At 33.3% G+C, this 25118-nt stretch overlaps 1 non-coding gene across 1 annotated transcript; it reads right to left on the bottom strand.

Annotated features, from left to right (window-relative positions):
- Positions 1-15722: 15722 nt before the first annotated feature.
- LOC123815987 lies at positions 15723-15829 on the bottom strand. Its single transcript, XR_006785202.1, has one exon. It is a non-coding gene; the product is annotated as a U6 spliceosomal RNA (small nuclear RNA).
- Positions 15830-25118: the final 9289 nt, after the last annotated feature.

Below are 25118 nucleotides of genomic sequence, written 5' to 3' on the forward strand. Positions count from 1 at the left end.
TTGTTTTTCACAAAGACAAGTGAAAATATTTTAAGTTCTTTATTTTCATTATGCAATTTGTCTACCCATTACTGTCCATAGTTACTTTTTTATATATATGAAAATCTTATTGAAATTCATATTGAAAAACTTTTTGTATTGAGAAGCTCTATCAAAGTCATCCCATTAATGTATTGCCTCCTTGAGTTTCCTCTTATCCTATTAAGCCAAACCATTCAGTATAGGATTAAAAAATGGGTAAAACAGCCTTCACCAGTATGGCTTGGTTGGTTGGAGCATCATTCTTTATACCAAATGGTTGCAGATTTGATTCCTAGCCAGAATACACACATAGGTTGCAGGTTAGGTCCCTGGTCTGAGGGCAGCCTGGGTGCACACAGGCAACCAATCGATGTTTCTCTTTCACATTGATGTCTCTCTCTCTTACTCTCTTCCTTCCTCTCTTTCTAAAAGCAATGAAAAAATGTCCTCAGTAAGAAGTTAAAAAAACTGAGTAAAACAATGTATTCTTTACATTCAAACTTACTTTGAATAAGGATGTTCAAAGTAAGTTTGAATGTACTTACTTACTTTTTCTTAAAGGGAGCTGTTAATATTAAATAAAATGATCTATGTAAATTGTCTAACAAAGCAGCAGATGCCAATAAATTTAAATTTCCTTCTTTCTTTTATTATTTGTAAGAAAAACTGGCACTGTAAATATTAATCTAAGTAGGTTCATCTTGGATATGCAAGCAAATAGACTATTGTTGTGTATTTAATGTGAAAATCCCCATAAAATAGCAAGTGTGGATATTAATTTATTTTATACATAACTTTTACATATCCAAGTTAATTATCCATGTTTAAAACATAAGGATAAAAGTACAATTTATGATTTCATCTAAAATAAAAACTGATATTTATACCATATTATTTCAAGTGAAATGTATTTAAAAGCTGTGCTACCCAAAATGATTATATTTTGGACAAAATATTATGTATATATTTAGTATGTAAATTTTATATTTGTTTGAATAAATCTTATATTGGTTATCTGTGGCTGTGTAACAAATTAATCACTTAAAGCAACATAACTAATTATCTAATATTTTCTTCCTGTTGGTGAGAAATCCAAACAGTGCTTAGCTCAGTCCTTTCTTTACAATCACTTACAGGTGGTAATAAAGGTGTGGGCCAAGGATGGGTACATTCATCTGACACATTAGGGGGAGGAGAAGGTACTTCCAAACTCACTCAGTAGTTGTTTTCAGCACTCAGTTCCTCAGATCTTTGCAGCATGGACATCCCCAAAGTGGCAGTCTAAAAGCAAGTAAGAAGGAATCTTCCAGCAAAAATAGAAATCATAACGTTTTGTAACCTAATCACAGAAGAGGCATTCAACTATCTCTACTGTATTTCATTGGTTACATGTCATGAGGTTTAGCCCACACACAAAAGGAGAAATATCACAAGGGAATACTTCTTAAAAGTGATACTTTAAACATTTTCTTGGTATCGAAAATGTTAAGTGAAAACTTAGGATTTGTGTTACATCTAAGAACTGATATCCAAAACTGAGGCATAACCTAGAAAAAAAAATATGTCAGTGAGACTAATGAATGGCCAAGACAATGACTTAATTCAGGCTCATATGAGGTAAAAATCATCTAAATCTAGTAGACAGTACAAGATTTAATTGAAATGCCAGGTGATCAGTTGAAGTTTGCACATTAAGAATATTTTTAGCAGGGTGTATACATGTTTTTAAATTAATTTTTGGTTTTATTTTTTCTGACTGCTATAAATAAATCCTTTAATTTATCCATATCTTATGTTCATGCTCTGATACCTTCTTCATTTTATGTTTTGGTTCCCTTGTTCACTAGTTATATGCCTTACAGAAGACATTTCCATTTCTTTCCCCTTTTCTCATTATTAAATTATAAGAATACTTAAAACTCAGTTATTACACAATATACAGTAAATGATAACTATTACAATATACCTTTTTCCCTATACCTCAGATATCCTCATAGATGCTGAACTGTTTCATTTTTGTATTCATCCAGTTGACAGCAAAGATGTATTAAATGTTAATACAGTGCATGAGTTGATTATACGCTGTTTTGTACTGTGGGAATAGAAGATGACATAACATTAGCATTTTTTACATTATGGTGGTTTCCATTCTAAAGGCAGAAACAGGATACTATGGCAGCACAGAAAAAGGTGGCTAACTCAGTCTTAGGGACTTAGCAAATGTATGCAAAATTCCTGAACATATCTAAAATGATAAGGAATCCAGTGAATGAGGGGGAAATGGTATTCCTGTTAGGTAAAATGGCAAATGAAAAAGTATCAATGTGCCATGGCTGGTGTGACTCAGTAGATTGAGCTCCAGACTGCAAACCAAAGGGTCACTGGTTGTATTCTCAGTCAAGGCACATGCTTGGGCTGCAGTAGAGGGTGCTCGAGAGGCAACCACACATTGATGTTTCTCTTCCTCTCTTTCTCCCTACCTTTCCCTATACAATGCTTCTTATCAAAGAATTGTATATTTTATCAAAAAAGATTAAGGTAGGAAAAATATGTTTTCTAGTAGAAGCAAGGAAAGCCATTACTATGTTTAATTCTAAGTAATACCTGAACTAGTGTAGATTGTGCTTCAGAGGATTTTTCCAATGCTAAAAAAATATTAAAACTACTTTGAATTGGTCTTAGTTCTAGGTAACATAACATCAGTATATGAACAGTCGAAGTTTTAACTAACATAAGAGGTCAGTTTATAGGATTGGAAATAGGAAATAATCATATAGGATATTTTCAAGCTTAATACAATTTTTGAATACATGTTCAGCTAATCTCCAATCTATGGCAAGTAAAGAGTAATAAACTTAAAGAAGAGAAATTCCATATTTTAAAATGATTTTAATTATTTAGATTTATTAACAAGTAAGTGAATGAAAGAAATGATAAACTCTAGATTTAGCAATGAATAATAAACTATTTAAATTGGAAGAGAAAGAATTCTAGTTTATAGTTAAGAAATAAGTAAATACATAAAAAATATCAGTTTTACAATTAAAGTTGAGGCCAAAGCTTTATAATAAGTAAAATTATAATATATAGTAAGTATAATAAGTATATATATTATAAAGTATACTTATTTATAATAAGAGATTATATATAAGTATAATCTTATATATAAGAAGAGATTATAATAACGATAATCTCTATGTGAAACTGGGAGAGTGTTCAGCAGTATGTGTGAGTGCAGACAATCAAGTGTTCAAATCAGTAAATGTTGTGGTGTGTTTGTAGTAGGCAGTTAGATAGGCATGTTGAGCCAAGTAAGAGTACTGTACCAGGTATGGAACATCTCCAGGGAAGAAAGCCCCAGGTACTTAGCAATAGGAAAAACAGGGAAAATGAAGAAATTTCCCCCAGAGTGACCTCTTTTCCCCTAGCACACCTCTAGTCATGTGGTTTACAAACCTTGATATAGCTGGGCATGTGGTTCAGACCCTCCCTTGACCTTTCCTCCACTAGTATGTCCTAGTTATGTGGTTTAAGACCCTACGGAGGAGGAAAAGGGACCAGAGAATAGCTTCATATGAACCCCATATGAGCCTTTGCACAACCACCTGCTTAAGTCTTGAGCCCTCAGAACAATGAAGTTTTGACCAACATCAAATAATGTGAAGAATAAAGTCTCAGGTCTGTTGACCACAGAGATTGAGTTTTGGTCAAATTAGAAATTGTATCTAAGCCTCAGTTGTGCTTCAGCTCCAGGCCCAGAAAGGCAAGTTCAGGTGGATGACACCGTGGCTAACATCTGGACCAGAGACAATGACTAACAATTTCCTGCCCTAGCACTGACCAATCCATAGTGTCCATAGTGAAGTAAGTTGAAGGTAACTGAAGGAAGCAGAAGTTGAACTGCTGAGATGATTTCAAAAATTTTATTAAAGAAGAAAAGTACCTTAAAAGGTACCTTAAAAGACACAACTGGAAAAGCTGATGAATATTCTATTGAGATCCTCCTCTGGGATCTCCTTTAAGATTTCTGCCTTTAGAGAGAACTTCAGGACAGGGGACCCGGCATGGTTTCCCTATGGAGCAGACTTGTGCCTTCCCCCTACCCTTCTTCCCCTTGGTGAATTTTCCTAGTCTCTCTCTTTCTCCTTAGCTCCAAGGGCCCATCTGTTGCCTCTATAACTTGTTTCCTGAGCCCCTTTCTTCTACAGCTCACTTTTTCTATTTCTATAACTTATAATAAACTTTCTCTTACAAGTCAGTCTTGGCTATGAATTCTTTCTTAGACAGAGCTCAAGTACAGAGGTTGCTGGACCAAGGCTCAATTGCTGGTAACATTCTGGTGTGGTTTCACTACCAACATGTTTATTATACCCCAATATATATGTTAAAAGTAAATAAGACACACTAGTCTTCTCTCAACTCCCTGAAAGAGAGGGCAGATCATTTTATCAGGAAGGTATAAACTTGAAAAAAAAAGATAGAAGTTTTTCCTCTTAACCGATCTCTATGAAATTATGAGATATCTGAACCTTAGAAAAACTTGGAAAGAGATAGAGGGAGATAAAGAGAGATAAATAGATAAAAATTAAAGACTCATTTACTTTTTTCTGACATCAATTTTAGTTCAGAAATATATACATCCTTTCTCTGAACTACACATTTTCCCTGCTTTTTGTCTACATTCTTCTGGTGTACTGCACTTCAATTCTCTCTCTCTCTTTCTAGCATAGGAGCTAAAGCTCTTCTACTATAATAACACTTAAAACATACTGTTTTAAGAAATTTTTCTTTAATAGAGAGTATATGTATGTAAGGCATGATATATAACTGAATGCCTAGAAAATATGAGATTGTCGAAAATCATTTAAGTTAAATTCAGGATGAAATTGCTTTCTATTATGCCATAGACACCTCATCAGAAAAAATAAATTCAGTACTACAGCAATAAAGTTATATATAAGTTTGAAACACTCCTCCATCTAGAATTAATGTCTTAAAAAACAAACTAAACAGAGATGGCTGAGGAAATAATCTGACATTTTGAATTAGGATAAATTCATGTTTACACAAAGATAAATCAAACTAAAATGATTAGATTTTATTCTAAAAACTATTTGATGATAAAATTTAAAAAAAAATGTAAATAAGGCAAATGTCCTATTAAGAATCCATTGTCAATCCATGGTCAAAATATCCAATACTTTAAAACTATTATTTAAAAAAATTAGTGATGCATCATGTCCATAGAGGTCTCTAGATACTTGATACATGCAATACTGAACTAATTAGTAACTAGCTATGGATAGTAAAGCTTAGTCAATTTATGAAATAGGTTTCTTGTCTTCATAAAATCTACAACTGCTGAAGTAAGTTGAAGGTAACTGAAGGAAGCTGAAGTTGAACTGCTGAGATGATTTCAAAAATTTTATTAAAGAAGAAAAAAGTTAAAATTTAAATGTGAGCAGCTAAAGTCAATCCCAATGTTCCCTGAGTTGGATAGTTGCATAAAAGATGAGGAAACAGATACAGAAGGAAGACTCTAGTTTGCACTCCATACATCTGCTCCTTAGATATTTCATAATGTTCTATATGAGTATTACAAACCACAAGCTTCTATGCAACTTCAGTTCCTCAACTGAAAATCTGGATAATGTTTCTACTACACAATCTTGGCAGACTAATAGGAGAAATGCAGAATAAAAGTTATTGTATTGCAAATGCAATCATTCATGTTAAATAGTAACCTAAATATTGGTATATGTCATAGAACAATCCACTCTAAAGGACAATTTAACTTACCTTCAACTTCCCTGAAGCTATAATGAGCTTCAGATTCAATGTTAAGGTCTAATTTCTTTAAATAGAGAAAGTTCTACATAAAATCAATGTGAACTTTACAACAGAATGCTTTTATTATATAGTCTTAGGTCAACCAGGAGACAGGGACTAATTTCCTGGTGTATTTTACTGAATGCACTAAGAATAATAAATGGCCACCATGAGATTTAAAAATCCACTTAGAGCCTCTGCATCAAAGGGCAGAGGAGCAGAAATCAAGTTTTTCTGGACATAACCTCCTAAATAAACTTTGCAGTAATTAGGAGCCCATGATGATAACGTTGCATTGGGGAATAGCAAGGGCATAGGCAGGAAATGCTTATAAACTTGTCCTGAATTTTAACCAATATATGGGCAAAATGAATTTAATGCTCATCAAACTGTAATTCCCATTTATGTTAAATCTTTCAAGTCACATATTTAGAATGTGACACATAATGCATTTATACTGCTAACAAAAATAATTTAATATATTTTATGAATATGGTCAGTAAAAGATTGGTGATAAATAAATAAATTTGACAAATAGAAATGCAGTGTTATATGACTACTAGTAATTTTACCAAAAGGAAAACAACTGCTTTTTAAAATTTCGAAAGCCTTTTTTTTATTTTTGTATACTCTTAGCATCTCTCCAAACTTATACTCTATTGACATTAATGATAATATGTCCTTTGCCTTAATTCAAGTTATGTTTTAAAGAAAGCAATTTTTTTCAAAATTGACTTAGAAAGCATTGTGAATATTTATGTGGCAGAGAGTTATGTTAGACTCTAAATGAGCCCTTCTAAAAAGCACTCTGCACTCAGATGCAGGAGAGCAGTTGCTGACAAACCCCAATGATCTGCTAGGGGTCTGCCTCAGCTTCCCAGTCGATGCCCTCCTCTTCTATGGAGCCACCAGCCAATGCCTCGTGCCTTAGCCAAACATGATGTTCCTCTAATGAGCAATATCTACTTCAGAGTTCTCCTTTAGAATGGCATGTCTACATTAATTCCCCAGATAGATTTTTTTTTAATTGAGGGAAATCAACAAGCAAATAAAATGGCACATGACAGTCAGAGAGTCTCTTTAGTAACTTATGAGAAACCTATTTTATGCAGTGTAAGAAGAAAATGCTGTACATCAACTCAGGAGTTTAATAATCACAGTGTACTTAAAAGATGGTTAAATCCTTAGCCCAATCAAGTTTAAGCCAAGATAAGATTTCCAACTCAGAAAACCTAAACTGCTGACAAATAGCACAAGCATAACTTCATGATGGACCTTTCTCTGTGTGGAAAGTTAATAAAGAAGTCTTTCCCCAGTAAGGTGATAAGTGTTCTTTTCATGAACCACCCCCACCTCATTTTTGGACTTATATGCAGAGTTAATTCACATTCCAAAGAAAACTGGGTCACCTAGATGTCACATGAAACAACCCATTAGTCCTCTAAGTCTGTGGCATCATGCTGATTGCACAAAAAGAGCGAGATGTGACTACAATACTGGAAGACTTGTGAGACTTGTGTGATTCAAAGGGTGGAATTAAACTTTATTACAGAAATGCTTCCCCTCAGCACACACCTAAACCATGGTTTAATAGGTGATTCCAGATGGTCAGATACGTAAGAGAAAACCAGAGCTTGGTTTATGGTTTGGTTTCTCAGTAAGTGGATATAAACTGAAAATGGAGAATGACTACATTATATTATTGCATATAAATGGACTTGAAAGACAAGAGTAAATTAAATGTTTTTGCAGTAGGTAGAGCTTTGAAACGTGCATCTGATCATCCCCATTGTGCAGTAGGTGAAGCAGCCAAAGAAAAAAAAATGTATGGTAAATGGGCAGTAATGAGTATACTGGCCTTATGAAGGGCTGGAAGGGTCCATGTTAAAATAACAGGGGAAAGAAGGCTCATATTAGAAACATGTGATAAATATGTAAAAGTGGACACATAGCATGGAGAATTTTAAATTGCATATTAACACCACCAGAGCACCTACCATGCACAAGCAGACAAAATGCCTTAGCCAGCTGATATTAACCAACATGTTTCAATGATCACTCTAGTGCTGAAACAATGAACACACAAACAAAGGGGCCACAGTGACAATGACAAGAGGATGCATATTGGTCCTCTAGCATGGATTCCAAATTAGCAAGGCCAATTTAGCAACTGTTGCCTTTAATTATCCTGCAACAGGTTACTGATTGCTCAGTATGACAGTATTCCTTGTGAAGACTAACTAGCCACTTGGTGGCAAGAGAACTTCATTAGGATTCTTCCATTATGAATAGAATTCCACTGAATTGTTCTCAAAGATATGAATGCATATTCTTCAAATGTATAGGTTTGACTTTACTGCCTTCAATAACTCAGCCAATATTGCTTTCTTGGGATGTTCAGGATTCCTGATCCACATAAATGGAATCTCATGCAACATAGCATTTGATGAGAAAAAACAAAATTACAGAGGTGTAGATCCATTAGTGTGGATCATTTGTTTTTTATTACATACCACACCACCTAGTAGCTATTAGCCTGCTTGAGCACTGGGATAACCCACTGAAGGTACAGCTGAAGTTTTGAGGCAATATACTTACAAGATAAGATGCTATCTTCTAGGACATATACATATATTAAATCATAGACTTTTATATAGTGTTATGCCCAAAAGAAGAGGATTTTATATAGTGTTATGTCCCAAAGAATATTCATTAATACATGAGTCCAGGAACCAAGAGGTAGAGCAGTCACAAGCATTTGTACCATGTCTCCTAATAATTCACCCTGGGATGCTATGCCTCCCTTCTCTGCAACTCTGAGCTTTGAGTGGTTAGATCTCATGTTCCTTAAAGAATGCACATTGTCATGGAAACTGCTGAACTACCAGCAACACTGTCATCAGGTCATTTTGAGTTCCCTGTGTTCCATCAACAGTAGACAAGAGGAGTCACTGTCTTGAGAGAAGTGATTGATCATAATTCAAAGGAGGAAGTTGAGCTGCTTTTCCACAGTGGGAGTTTGGAGGATTATAATTCAGTGATACACTTTGGCTCTTTATGGTGCTTCCTTGCCAAATGTGAGTGGACAAGGGAAGAAACTCCATCTGAAAAGTTGGTGAATAATAGGAACTCAAACCTCTCAGAAATGAAGGTTTATTAACACAACCAAACAAACCAGCAGAAATGACAGCTGAAGCTGAGCAAAATTTGGAATGAATAAGTAGAACAGGTAGATGATGACTACCATTTATGACAGTAAGACCAACCCCAGTGAAGAATGCTAAAGTTTACTCTATAACATCCACTTCATAAATCTTACTTCATGAAGAATAAGTTACTCTGGAGAGGCTGCTTTTTTTAATGTGCATATGAACATTGATCTGTGTTGTATTATTAAGGTCTTACTGCTGAGCTCCCAAGACTATGTTTAGCTGACAAACTCTAATTCTTAGTTTCATCAGGATGCACTTCAATACTAATTCTGAGGCCACGATCTGCCAGGAGCAACCTCTGGCTCAATGACTGATAGAGTCAGTGGCAGCCAAATCAGTCTCTTCTTAGAGTGGCACCCAAGCAATGCCTGAGCAAGGAGGTGGTACAGTGGTGTGGGCATTTCACCCAACACAGAAGTCCTCCAACAGCCTCTCTGTTTTTATAACTCACAGTAGGGATGGTAGAGAACCTTATAGGCCTATAACTTGGCATGAAAGTCCTTCTATTTGCTGTTGCTGCCTTCCCTTTCTCATTTCACAAGATACTCCTTAAGAAACTTTTTGCCATACTAATTTTGCCTCAATATTAGCTTCTTTTTAAACTTTTTAATTATTTTATTGTTGTTCAAATACAATTGTCTCCATTTTCCCCCCACTACTCCCCCCAACCCCAGTTATCCCCACTTCCCTTGATACTACTACCCCACTTTGGTTTTGTCCATGTGTGCTTTATAGTTGTTCTTGAAAACCCTTTTCCATTCCCCCCACCCCCATTATCCCCTCCTACCTCCCCTCTAGTTACTGTCAGTTTGTTCTTAATTTCCATGCCTCTGGTTATATTTTGCTTGCTTGTTTGTTTTATTGATTAGATTCCACTTATAGGTGAGATCATATGGTCTTTCACTGCCTGGCTTATTTTACTTAGCATAATGCTCTCCAGTTCCATCCATGCTGTCACAAAGGATAGCTTCCTTAAAGCCATAACATCAATGGCCTACTACAATTAACTGAGATCACCTTTCACTATTTCCTGCAGAAAACTTTTTTTAAAGATTTTTATTTATTTATTTATTTTTAGAGAGGGAAAGGAGGGAGAAAGAGAGAGAGAGAGAAACAACAATGTGCGGTTGCTGGGGGTCATGGCCTGCAACCGAGGCATGTACCCTGACTGTGAATCAAACCTGCGACACTTTGGTTTGCAGCCTGCACTCAATCCACTGAGCTATGCCAGCCAGGGCTGCAGAGAACTTTTGGTAGCATTTATTCATTCATTTTTTCTACAACTTTTTAGGTATTTTTTCACAATCGAAAGCATGAAGCTGGATTCTGTCTATGGAAGTATGTTGGACACATTGGTTATTCTCATAAGAATATTGACCTTAAGAAATTGAAATTAACAGAATGGCATAAGTAATAAGACAGATTCATAAATAAATGGTTATCACCAATAAACAATTAAGAAAAAATTACTGTGAGCATTCTGATAAGCAAGTCATTGTTTTCTGTTGAGGAGTAAGAACAGGTGTTATAAAGAATGTAGCATCTGATCTGAGCCAGAAAGAAGGAATAAGACATGTTCTGCACACAGGTATGGCAGGAACAAAGTAAGGAAAATACACAAGTGTGGCTTTTATCTCTTCACTTATCTAGTTTAGTTGTTTCCAACCTTTTTCATCTCATGGCTCAACTGATTACTAAAATTCTGCAGCACACCACAAATATATATTTTTTGTTGATCTGATAAAAGTCACTTATAATTTAGATTCACTCCCACTGGACAGTTATTGTTGTGCTGGCTGCAATCATTTTTTTATTTGGAAACCTAAAAGAAAAGAGGTCTGTGCCCCTGACTAAACAGTCAGGTAGTGCATGTTTTAATTTTTTGTGTGTGTCATACTGGTTAAAAATCACAGATCAAGACACATAAAGTTAAATATAATTGGTGTGTGATTTTATTGATTTGAAAATAAAACAGAAATTATGCTTTTTAGTATGTGCAGAGTGATAATTTATTGTTTGAAATAAAAATAAAAATTGAACATGCAGAGAAGAGAGTGAAAACTATGTAAATCCAACACAGTTGGATTTAACATGACATCACCACTTACATTGCCCACTATCCTCCTACCTGGTCTCCTTCACTGTGGTCTGCTTCCTCTAATTCTGTTACAGGGCTGCCAAAATACCCTTTATATCTTGAACATTCTATGGTGTCAAAGAAGGCCCACTCTGCCACCATGTTGCAAGCATTCACCATTCTTAACATAATTATATTGTAATTATTAAATTATACCAATGTCTAACTTTTTACCAACCACTCCTCTTATAGTGTTAATTTTTCAAGCACTAGACTGGTGTTGGAAAAACTAGTGCCTATATTACCTTCTTTACTTGGCTAACTTATCTTAGCCTTCTAGATTCACTTTAGTATGAACTTTCTTGATGAGCTGTCCTTTCTCTGAGGATGGGCTACAAGTCCCTTCTCTGTATTATCATAGTCCTTGTTGAACGCATACCAGTTAACATTAATTCTTTTGATAATTGTATTCTTGTTGGTGTTGTTGTTTTTGGCCTTCCTGGCATTCTAAATGTCAGAGACAACTTTTTTTTCCTATTTCTACATGCATTTATTTAAAAGCTTGTAAATTGACATCTTGTATGTATTCAGCAGAAGCTGTTGGAATAAGTGTTGTTGAGTTTTGGGGGTGTCCACATTCTAAGTCACAAATGTGCATGAGAATACAAGATAAAGAAGGAAAAGAGATACAACCCCAAATTGATTTCCTGAAAAACAATACTATTTAAATAGTAACTAAAGGAGAGAAGGCTTCTGAATATTTCTCAGCTGTGGGCTCTGGAGCATATGAAACATTTCTTATCACTGGAAAATTTTTCAACATATGAACCATGCAAGAAGGCAATCTCCACATCTCATTAGAATTTAGAAAGGCCAGATGCAGACTTTTTTCAAACTTCATCAAAGCAAGGCAAAAGTTATAAAACCTAGATTCAACTGGTCAGATTTCACCCCATCCCACTTGCAAACTTTAATCAGGAGCTAGTTCAAAGGAAAAGGGACAATATAGAAAGCATCCTGGGGGTCACAGCAGCAAGTGGGGGCATCAATACTCTAGATTTAGAAGCACAAGAAGCATTCCTCCTCGGGAAGCAGCAGCTAGAGTAGTACAATCAGATGGGTCCTCATGGGCCTAGTTCTGGATTCTGATTTCTGTTGGTCTAGCAGCTGCCTTGAATCTCTCGTTTTTGATCATTGCCAAGGTTGGTATTTCACCTTTGCGGTGACATTGTTACCCACCAAATAAATACTCATTCAATATATTTGTATTCTATGTAAATGGCAAAGAATTAGTTTTTGCTACTTGCATCAAAGAACACTGACTGATCTGGAGAGATGATGCATGAGCAGAAGAAGATGAATGAGGAAAAATAGAGTGGGTGGCTTTAGAAAAGTCAGAAACTTAGATGGAACTCCACATTCCTCTCTTAGCTTCACCCTCCACATCTAAACTGCTAGCTAGTCCTAATTCTTTATTCTTTAAAAAGAATCCTCCAAATATATTTTATTTTCCATCTCTATTACAATGACCTTGGTCCAAGCCATGTCTCTCTCTTATTTTAACCAAATGTTTGTGTACATGTCCTCTCTAGATCCCAAGTTAATTAAGAGCTTTTCATAAGCTAGTGGCTAAAAGGTTTGGAAATCCAAGAGAGATATTAATTAGAAAGTTTTGTCAAAAACTTAATTTTCTACTTAAGATGGCAGGAACTATTTAAGCAGATGTTAATTGCAATGAATTTTCAGTCCTCTTTTTTCAGGCCTTGAAGTTGTAGGTGAATTTCTAAAGCCTTTCCATCCCCCACTCTCATCTATGGAAAGCAGATTACAAATAAGTTCACCTGTTGTCAAATTCTCTGAAAAGAAGTAGGTTACCATTTTTTCTTTCTTTGAATTGAGTGATTCACAAAGATATCTTATTAAAATGTTTCTTTATTATTTAGAACATGTAAGGACTGGATTCCTATATTTCTTGGGAGAAGAGATTGCAATGTAGCAAGCCCGGAAAATTCTCATAACACAGACGAATATATAAAAACTACAGAACACTTCCGCTCCTGGTTATTACTTATGTAGCTGGTTTACAAGCACATAAAGTAAGCAACTTAAAGTCCTCTATTGCTATGAGAAAACTTGGACAGTTCACTGGTTTGGAAGAAGCTATAATTGAATCCATCTGAGCCTGTGAATTTCAATTTCTTATTTTCTTTATTTTTTATTACTTTTTGTGGAACTTTTTATAGCAGATTTGATTCCTTTAATAGGTATCCGATTTTTCTAATTTTCCATTTCTTCTTCTGTCATCTTTACTAAGTTGTATTTATCTACAAATTTGTCTTTTTTACTCACATTGTCAAATTTTAGCCATACAATTATTCCTAATGTACTTTCCTGATATCTTTTTGATGTCTGAGATCTGTAATGATGTTATAGTAATATTACCCTTGATATTAAGTCATTTATCTTTTATTCTCTTATTGTATCAATCTTGGTAGATATTTATCAATTTTAATATTGTAAGTTCAAACAATCAAAATTCGGCCTCTTTCATTTGATTTAGGTCTATTTTTATTTTCTTAATTTCTACATCTATATTTATTTCTTTACATTTTACACTTTTATAAAAACCAAAGAAAAACAAAGCTAATATACAAGCATTAATTTTGAATTCAAGTGCACAAAACAATAGAAGAAGCAGATTAGTATTTATCTTCTCATTAAAGAGACTTTTCTGAATTATCACATGAAGTTCTGTGTATATCTCAGGGGCCAGATATTAATTAAATGACCTTTCCTATGAAAGACAAGTTATGAAATGCAATCTTTGTTCTTTCGGCAATTGGTCCAACTAAAGAACATGAGCTGGTTTAAGCAGCAAGTAATCTCTGCCAGACATCAAAGGACATAAGGAGAAATAGTTAAAAAAGATTACCTCTGGGTTAGAGAGTATATGGGTTGGAGATAGCAGAACTCATTTACTTTTAATGAAAACTTAGAGAAAATACTACATGAAAACATTCAATAGCTATTATGTACAATAAGGATAAATAATAATACACTGATAATACATAGATAGATTAGTACAATAAAAGCTATTCAGAACATTCAGCATAATACTATTCATTTTAAAACTTATAAACATGTTGTACATGTATATACATTAATATAAATAAGCATACATATAAAACTTTTAGAATAAAATATATCAGATGTTTCCTTTGTTTTGCTTTTTCCTCACTTGTTCTAAAATATTGCTTGTTTTATATATCAATTAAAAAGTGTGTGTTTGTATTCTATAATCTAAGCTTATGTATCTTAAGTTATATAACCTAATATTAATTCTACTTTATGTAGGAAGCTTATATAACCTAAGTCAATTATTTGAAAACCAAATGTTCATTGGCAATTTGAATTCAGATGAAAGGATTCTAAGCTTCCATCATTGCGGAATCTTCCACTCATCTGCACGGTATAGGTACATTACACACATGATATACAGTTAGAGCAACAATAATAGTGAGTGGTTAAATGTACTGTTCAAAATTCTTACAAGTAAAAAGAATTTTAGTCTTTTTTTTGTTATTTTTACATCATTAATGCTACCATATCCAAATGGTAATACTTCAAATGTAAGAGAATGATTAATTACCTGCATTAGCTCTATATGAAATAGTGATTGACTAGAGAACCTAGTGAGGAATAAACAATGGCCTGGTGAGAAGCCATCTGTATTTCTGTCCAACTCTTTAAAAGCATTTCTCTTGCTGTCATTATCACAGTGTTTAATAACGCTGTAACTGAAGCTTTATCATCAGGATGGCATGGTGTATTTAGGCCCTCTTTACATGCTTCCATTGCCTTTTAAAACATTTCAGAGCTAACCATCTTCATTAGGCATATTTCCATATCTACCTGCAATACAAAACATGGATGTTTACAAATCTCTTAAAAGACTTCAATATGTCAGTCTAAAACCAAGTTGTACATGCTAAAAAGCAATTCATGGAAAAAAACTGAAATCAATGTTGTTTTCAATATCAAATCAACATTTCATTTGTTTGTATTTATATTAATTTATTACTTCACTATTAGATGTTTTATGTATTATTATTTAATTATTTTTGCTTGTAAGGTCAATCTATTTCAAAAGATTATTTAAATAGTAAAGGCTTAATATAATAAACTTGGCCAATTTTCTATCCTTAATCCAATTAATTATAGGGTTTGAATTATTATATTATCATTTTTTTGATGCTATTCATTGATAGAAAATGTGTGTTAAAATATTCCATGCAACTGTAGAGATTTATTTCTGCCAGTTTTACCTGTAGGTATTGTGGTCTATTTATGAACAGCAAAAAGTTTAGAATTGCTTGATCTCCTTAGTGAGTTTTTCTTCTGTTATTGTGTAAAAATAATTTAAACAAATCACAAATAATGCAAATATATTCTGGGTGTATAGTCATAAAGATAGATTATGGTATCAATATTGTTATTAAATCAGAAATTTAACATTCTTCTTGTAGACCTGTTATTTTACTGGAATGGCTTTTTTCATCCTTTTTTCCTTTTATTTTTTTCCTAAAAATATGGAAAGTTTCACAAATTTGCAGGTCATCCTTGCACAGGGGCCATGCTTATCTTCTCTGTATCGCTCAAACTCCATTGTATGTGCTGCCAAATTAAGCATGATTTTTTTCATCTTTTAAAGTTTCTGAGAACTTATATTTTACTTGAGTCATTTTAAACAGTTTATACTGATTATTTCTAATTTTTCTCAAATGTAAATTTATTTCTCTAAATAAGTTAAATTAGTTCACATTGTTATTATGATTGCCAGTGTATTAAAATATACTTTAACGCATTTTGTACTTTCCCTTTATTTAATTTAATCTGTTTTTCAATTTTATTTTATTTTCTCTTTCCTAGTTTTTCTGAGGTGGGGCAGAAGTAAAAAAAACAATTTTTATTCTTACCTATATACTAGTTTGGTATGTATATATTATACATATATATATGAAATATATATATTTAATTTTTCAAGATAAAGCCAATATAGCCAAATACTTTATTAGATGAAATTAAATAAATGAAACCACGGATGTGGGATAGAATCAGCTTATGAGTGCTCAGGTTAAAATGTTGCTTAATAGGAGAAGATGGGCAAAATTCTTGCATTCTCTTCAATCTGTGTAATATTGTAAATGTTTTGTCTTTTATCTCTTTGGTTTTCATTGCCTCATGAAAATGGAAGAACAAAAATAAAACTTATACTACCTTTATTAGTAAGCATCCCTTTTAATTGACCTACAATATTTGAGAAAAAAAAAGATTTTTTTCAAAACCTAGTTAGATCTCTTGTGTGGTAAGAATAGGTGGTTATGTTTAAAAGTAAGAGAAGACCCCAGCTGGTGTAGCTCAGTGGATTGAGTGTGGGCCTGCAACCAGGAAGTCACTGGTTTGATTCCCAGTCTGGGCACATGCCTGGGTTGCCAGCCAGGTCCCAGGTGGGTTGCACCGGAGATCCAACCACACATTGATTTTTCTCTCTCTCTCTGTTTCTCTCTCCCTTCTCCTCTATTTAAAAATGGATAATTAAAATCTTTAAAAATAAATAAAAGTAAGAGAAGAGGACTTCACATAACCCTAACTTAAGACTCAGTTTCAAATTTTAGACCATAATATGAAGCTATTTTAAGTATACATGTGTAGGTCCTAGGGCTCTTTACCTATTTGTAATTTGTTTTCCTCTATTATATCTGGAATATATTGTAAAACTTAAAAGGAAGACATATATTCTTTATAAATCAATTCCTTTAAGAATGGGGTGATTTTGAATTAAATTACAAAGAGCTGACCACTTACATGGTCTTGTATGTGGTCATTGCTACAGCTGGATTTCAGAAGGTGCAAGAGCAAAGTGCTCTATGGTTTTCTCGGATAACCACACAAGTGACTCAACTTTATAAGCATTGAGGAACTCATTTCTGGTATGTAGCAAACTGAAGGAGTGTGACATTCATAATGTAACAAGTTTTTCTGATTAGCCGAAGGATGACCTTATTATATCATTATATATTTCAGTTAAGAACAATACAGCAGATTAACTTTAATTTAAAGTTTTGACACAAAAATAGTTTATGACTACTTCTGTGGGGCAAAAACGATGCATCAGGAAGGCAAACAAGTACCTAAAAATTGAAATTCTTTACAATAAGACATGTAGGAGAAAATAATATTTATAACTTCCATTTTTTAATTATTTAATGTGTGCCCAGTACTGTGCCAAACACTTTACATTCAGAACTCACAGCTACTATAAATAGGGGAAGGAAGAAATTGGATTCTAAACTAAATTACTCTTAATGCCAAAGGTAATGCATGCAACAATATGAGAAGAGTAGTATAGGCAAGCTTAAATCATATTTCCTCCTACCTAAATACTATTCTTTGAATATTTGTAAGTTCACCTTATTGTTTTTATTTGCCTTTCTATTTTTTTGTCATTGATTACCCAGTCCTATTTCTTAGACAGACTTTCATATCTATATGCATCCATACCAACTTGACTAACTTCTACACTGTTATTCTTAAACCCATCCTGGTCAGGTTCTTATTTTATGCTACCTTTACTTCCCCTTGGCTACTTTGAGTAAAACTTTAAATTCATTTCTTATTGTTGTTCAAGTACAATTGTCTCCATTTTCCTCTTACCAGTCTCCCCCATCCTACCCAACCCCACCTCCCTCCCTCATTCTTACTCCTCTTTGGCTTTGTCCATGGGTCCTTTACACATGTTCCCTGACAACCCTTCTTCTTCTTTCCTGCATTATTGTCCTCCCTCCTCCCCTCTGGTTACTGTCAGTTTGTTCTTTATTTCAATGTTTCTGGTTATATTTTTGCTTACTTGTTTGTTTTATTGATTAGGTTCCACTTACAGGTAAGATGATATGATATTTGTCTTTCACCACTTTCCTTATTTCACTTAGCATAATTCTCTCCACTTCCATCCATGCTGTTGTGAAGGGTAGGAGCTCCTTCATTTGATACACATGTTGTTCAGTCCTATGCCCCACAATTAAAATTTCTGGCTATTGTTCGAAATCATTACCATTTGGAGACTGTTTTTTTTTTCTTTTTTCTGACTACATTCAAGGTCCACTTGCACTTACATTTAAGGCCTTATGTAAATTGTTCTTGATTTATATTTCCATATTAATCATCTACTTTCCCTATGACCACTTTGATCCGTGGTAAATACAACATCCAGGTCTTTGCTCCATTTTTTGCTTAAGCCTTTTTATTTTATTAAGCTGGAATTATAGGATTCATACTGAGGTGTGGTTATGACATTTTAAAGGATTTAGAATTTTGTTATAAGCAAGGATAGAAATTCAAGTAGAAGACAGTTTATCCTTAAGGCAATTGAACTACACCTGGGACTTTTTAACTAAAGAAAATAATTAAAAAATCATTTTGTAAAAATTATTCTGAAAAATTATATTCACAATGAGTTTATTAAAAAGAAAGAGCAGGAAGAGGAATGAAATTGGGATCACTTCAATCAACTGAATGTGTAAAGTGGCAGAGTCCTGCACTAAATCTGTGTCATTAAGAATTAAGAGGCAAAAGTAATTGTGATAAAAAAGAATCCTCTGCTTCATGATATCTTATTTGCTATGGGAGATACAGAAGAGGTCATGATTAAGGACTATTTAGTTTTCTTGTCTGAATGGCTGACTAAAATGTGTTCTATTTCAAATAGCAGAAAGATAGGTATGAATTGGGGAGTGGATGATGAGTTTCATTTTAGGTGTACTGTATTGTACTTCAAGGTACTAGAAAAAGGTTGCTATGAAAATCTCTTGTAGCCAGTTGAAAATGAAGTGAGAGTTTAGGTTAGAAGCCTACTTTAAATATGTGAGTTTTAAAACTCATCTACATAGATGTCCAGAGAGCAGGAGACAAGAAAGTGCAGAGTGAAGGTGATGCCCACCACAAAGCACTATTCTTGGATGCCTTTTCCTTTCATGCAGAGACTTTAAGCACATTAGCTAGGATTAGTTAGTATATGTGGACATGGATGGCATATTGTCCTAGGCATTTAAGACACTAGTTGAAAGAAAATGAAGGTACTTAAGAGAGTTAGAAATAGAAACAAGACAATATGAATCAGGGAAAGACAATTTCCATGAGTGGAAGCCTACATTGCATATTCTGGTGGGAGGATGGTATGAAAATCAAAAGAGAAAATACTTACTATGGCAATGAGTATCACATTAGTGACCTTTTGAGACCAGAGTGTAAATGTACAGGGTTGGACAAAAGTAAGTTTACACTTGTGAGTATGGGAAACAGAGTTTAGTTTTGGGGGGATGGGAAAGCAGGCTATGTTTATTTAAAAACTATAAAAGGTCACATTATAAATTAAACAAAATTAGTTTTGAAAAGCTAAATGAGTCAATACTGTCAATGATAAAAATAAATAAAAATAAAACTTAAAAAATAAAGTAATTTAAGTGAGTCATAGTTATTCAAATTCTGACCAAATCAAGACAAGTCAATGTAAGAAAGGTTAGTATATAGCCCAAAAAGCAAAAGACAATAAAGATGAATGTTTTGTTAATATAGACACTAAATGAATATACAAATCTACAGTTTTCACATAATGCAAACGGATCCGAAGTACATGTGTTAGCTATCATTTTTCAACATTAAAGTGATAAATGTTTTATGCTTGGTAAAAGCACACATAGTGTACAACCTCAGTATAGGTCTAACGTGTGAGCCAAATAGAACACAAAGTTTTCTCATGTGAAGATGGTCCTTTCAGAAAGAACCCAACTAAAGTAAATCCATTATCACATGCATTGCAAAGATCATCCATAAAAATTCTTATCTTTTGCAACTATATACAGAGAACAAACTATCCAAAAATTAATATCAGAATTTTACTGTGAAGAGTATTATAGAGGGCCTGACTGAAAGTACAAATTACTTATTTGAAGGCTTAAATAGCAGAGGTCAATATGAATTAAATAACATATGAGCTAAAAATATATACAGTTTATAGCTGCTAGAGATCCAAAAATTGAATACTGGGGGAAATGTTCATTAGTTTGTACAAGTTGGTTTTGATAAAATATTGACTACTTGTTACAATAAATTACCAATATTCTCATTGCAGCAATATTTCCCCCACACATTAAAGCCTTGAGTTTATTCTTTTTTAATTGATTTGAGAGAGAGAGAGAGAGAAAGAGAGAGAGGAAGAAATAAAGAGAGAGAGGATCGTTGATTTGTTGTTCCACTTACATAGGTACTCATTGATTGTTTTTAGTATGTTTCCTCACCAGGATTGAACCCACAACCTTGGCATATCAGGAAGACACTAATAACTGAGCTACTTGGCCAGGGCCTGTATTTTGTTTTTGTATTATAATCTATTAACTATGATATTGTTTTTATATAAACATCTTTAAGCCTACTTTTGCCCCACCCTTTATTTATGCAGTATAAACATTAAAAGCACCAAAATACTAAAACAGCATTTCTAGAATTTACATCTAAAGCTCTAGTTTATTTCCCTATGTTACATTTAATATTTTGATATGACATATGTCATTTGAGTAATAAACTAAGGAAGAGAATCAGGAGACATGTTTTACAAATGTTGGGTTAAAAGCCAGCATTTTAAATTTGGCACACTGTTCCTTGGATATCAAGGAACATTCTTTACAGCCTTCATAGTAAGCACATTTTCTTTATGATGCATGTATGATGATGCTCATGCACGTAGTTAAGAGGTATATAAACAACAATCAGTTCAAATTAAATCATTCCAGTTTTAAATGCAAGATCTACCAAGACATCTCATATCCAATAATTGTATAATTCACTTTAATGACATAAATTTATATGGTGCTAAAAATTGATAAGCTAACTTAAAGGCAAAGTGACTTAAACCCATCTTATTTTAAAATACAATGATCACATTACTAATAACAAGATTACTGCTAAATTTTGAAACTGTGTTCCCTGGGAAACTTATGAGTTTTCCCTTGAATAACTTTAACAACATTCAGAGGAAATCCCAAGAGAAAATACATTAATAAAATGTTTCTCTACTCATCACATATATTTTGCATTCTCCAAATAAAATTTCTTTATTTCCAGCATGTTGCAATTATAAATATATTTGGTCATAAATAACAACAATCTCATTTATAATTAGCCTCATCTTTAGTAATTTATACTGTAACAAAATAAGCCAGATTCCAGAACTTTGATCACTTCTTAGGGAGTGAAATCTGGCATTCTGAAGGCTTGAGACTAAATGAAAAAGGACTAAAATCCTGCTATCCTGACACAGTGTATATTCCAGCTAGTAGAGGGGACTTTCTAATTGAGTTATAATCCTAACACTACAAGGCATAACTGTGATAACATTTGCTGGTCTACAAAATATTCAAGGTAGGTTTTGATTTAAAAAGAGTTTGAAACTATTGCTTTTCAATACTGAACATCAGGGATTTATCCAAAGGAAAACTGCCCAAAAGACACATGCCTGGAAACAAGGCCGCAGCTTCTTTAAGAAAGTAGGAGTTGTGCCAGGCAGGCTTGCTCACAGAGGAATGTGTGCGTGGGGTTAAGACAGAGTGCTGTCCTCAACTCTTTGGGGAGCGGTGTGCCAACTGGGAGTGCAGCAAGCAGAAAAGCATGATTACCATTTTTAAAAAATTGAGAAGTTTTCCACAGTTTTAACTGCTACTTTTTTTCAAGAGATATTATGCTTTTGTCAGAGGAAATAAAAATATATTTTATTTTAAGATTACTTTTAAATACAAACTAAAAATATAATTACCTTACTTGATTTGATTTTTTATAGTATTCCTCAAAACCTTAATCATATCTGGACTCACTGTGTTTTTATCACCAATAAATGTACCAGTCACTTGCAAAAATTGTCATTTCCTTCGAATTATCTGAGTTCAGTCTATTTCTCCAAGTCTTACTTCTGGTATTTTTTTCTACTTACATTGCAGAAAATTTCACATGAACACAAAATTGATATACAAGTATGATTAATCCTGTTGGATCTCTTTTATTTTCATGTAGTTAATATCAAACTTCCCTTTATCTCTAAGATCCTCAGAATTTTCTCTAGGTAAATTTCAGATAGTATTTTATTTCTTCTATTTAAAAATATAACAACTTGTTAATAACAATATTATTAATTAATAAAATACCCAATTAGTTTTTATTTATCTTGACTATTTGTTTATACAATTCAGGAAAACATTAAGGTTCATTCATTACAATCTATTCATTTTCAAAAAATATTTAATTTCTGCAGTTTTTATTTCCACCACTTCTCATCACTTCCCCTACCCCATCTGAAATTATTTTCCTCTAACTAGCTATTCAGCTGAATGTCTCAGAGATTCTCTCAAACCTAGATTTGCTGATTTCATCCCTTTGACTCCATTATTTGACATTTTCTTTGGTCTTCTGTTTTCTACAAATTGGTAGTTAGATCAAGAAACTGAATCAGATACAAGCCCAATTTTGTGTAAAGTTTAGTTTATGAGTTTTTGTGTATTTCCATCAGTATGTGCATTAGGTGTAAATTTACTTTGAGTATGCATTCCTCTAATTAGTTTTCAGATAAAGCTTGACATCCATCAACTAAAATCTTTTTTACCATATAGTTAAAATATTAACTGTTAGCTCTTTTTGTTAGGAAATTTTTCCATTTTTTTTTTGCTACCAATGCCCAAATGAGGGAACTGATTTCTAATATATGATAAAAATTAATTTCATCCAGGTTTCCATCTAGAAACTACTTTTATCATTCTTTATTTCTCCTTTTCTACTCCTGCAGTATTTTCTTAAAACTAGCAAATAAAAAAAATCTAACAGGTTTGGAAGCAAAGCAAACTGAGTTGAAGCGTCAGGAGGCAGAGGCAACCCTAGTTTTACTCACCACAGCGCGGTATTGTGGAAGGGAGAAGAGGTTGGGTGAAGGTGGCAGAGTGTATAGGGGGGTATAAATGGCAATGGAATGAATACAATAAAAATAATGTAAATATTTTTGAAAGTATATCTAAATAAACTAAGTTAATGAAGTAGTTATAAATCATAATGTATAATCTATACATAACATATTTCAATAAAATTTTTTTATTTGCACTGGCCTGTGTGGTTCAGTTGGTTCTGGTGACCAAAAGGTTGATGGTTTGATTCCTGGTCAGGGCATATACCTAGGGTGCAGGTTCCATCCCCAGTCTGGGCCCATATGGGAGGCACCCAATCGATGTTTCTCTCTCACATCAAGGTTTCTTTGTCTTTTCTTCTCTCCCTTCCCCTTTCCAAAATCAATAAAGAAAAATGTCCTCAGGTGAGGATAAAAAATTAATAATTTTGTTTTTGTTCACCATATTTACACAATTTCAAGAATCAAACACCCATAAAAAGTGTTATTTTTTATAAAAATTCATGGGAATGTGAGGAATATGGTTTTATAACATTTAGTTGGATTGAAAATTTTAGTGAATTCTATGACAAAAAATATTTCTGTATATTTGATACTGCCTATGTATTTAATGATTGATATATATGTTGATCAATATACCTATATTTATACCTATACCTATATCTATATCTACAACTGTATCTACATTGCCCACAATATGATTAATTCATTGATTAAGATACAGCTCTCAATGAATTGTTAAATAGCTCTCATTGGCTTACCAGCATGTTTGGAATTACATTTAGAAAAATTTATGACACTGTTGACACTCCTTTTAATAGCTCAATAACTACACATTCCTCAACAGTATTCTGTTTCATTGCAATTATTGACCAAAATATACTTTTGGAAGTTGATGTTCTCTTTCATAAGTGCATATTCCTACTCACAAATCTTGCCTTAGTCATTCATAATTGTAAGGTGTTAATAATTCTTAAATATTTGTTAGTGTGCAGTAACAACCAATCTGCAATGGGAAATCTTGGTGCTTTACAAAATAAGAGAAAATTCAATATACCCTCAGGTGTGCTTCTTAAACTGCGGAATGCAATAACTTGTCAGGGAATGTCCCATAGGAAAGGATAAAGTTGATGCATGTGCTTTCACATGACTCAAGTGATTGAAAATTCATGTGTGTGTGTGTCACTGTTGTTATTTGAAAATTTAAAATCTGGTAATCTTGGTGAAAAGGAATAAATTGGAAAATTATAAGGAAAAGTTATTCTGTTCCCACCAGTGTCCTTAGCTGTTCATTCTTTGTCAATATAATCATGACATCAAACTGTCCACTCTAATATGTCAAATACCAGGTTTAAACAACTGCGTATGGAAACTGTGTTGGATGAGAATACACAGCCAAGATCACTTGGGAGCAAAAGCAGGCTTACGATTGTTTTTATGGAAAATGATACAACAAATAATAAATAATAATACAAGAATAAACTGTGTTTTGTGTACTCATTATTGTAAATCTACTTGTGCCCCACCCTGGTTTTTGAATAATAATATCTGTGAAGACACGTACATAGCACAATATTTAATATTAAACTAACTGATAAGAATACTTTCAACCAGGTATTATAGTTTTGTTTTTTCAAAAGCAAGTTTTTTTTTTTTCTGGGTAATATGTCTCTATAACCAGATTATAAAAGTGGAAGAAAGATTTATTTTCTTTGAAATAGAAAATGATAAAATCTGTAGTTAAATTTATTCCATTAACAGTTAACTTCCATTTTGGGCAAAATCATTTAAGGACTTATTTCCACGTAAGACAATGTAAACAAGAGTCCCTTTGACCTCATAACAGGAAAACATAGTTTTTGAGATTTCCATCCAGAATAAAATAAAAATGTGCTCTGTACTAACTCTTCAGCATCTTTCCATGTTTCTCTTCTTTAAAAGTCCTCCTGATATAGATAAAAAAAGTAGTGAGAAAATATTTGTC

The sequence above is a fragment of the Phyllostomus hastatus genome, unplaced genomic scaffold (genome assembly GCF_019186645.2).
Source record: "Phyllostomus hastatus isolate PE091 unplaced genomic scaffold, TTU_PhHast_1.1 phas_contig_196, whole genome shotgun sequence".
In the NCBI taxonomy this organism is placed as follows: Eukaryota; Metazoa; Chordata; class Mammalia; order Chiroptera; family Phyllostomidae; genus Phyllostomus; species Phyllostomus hastatus.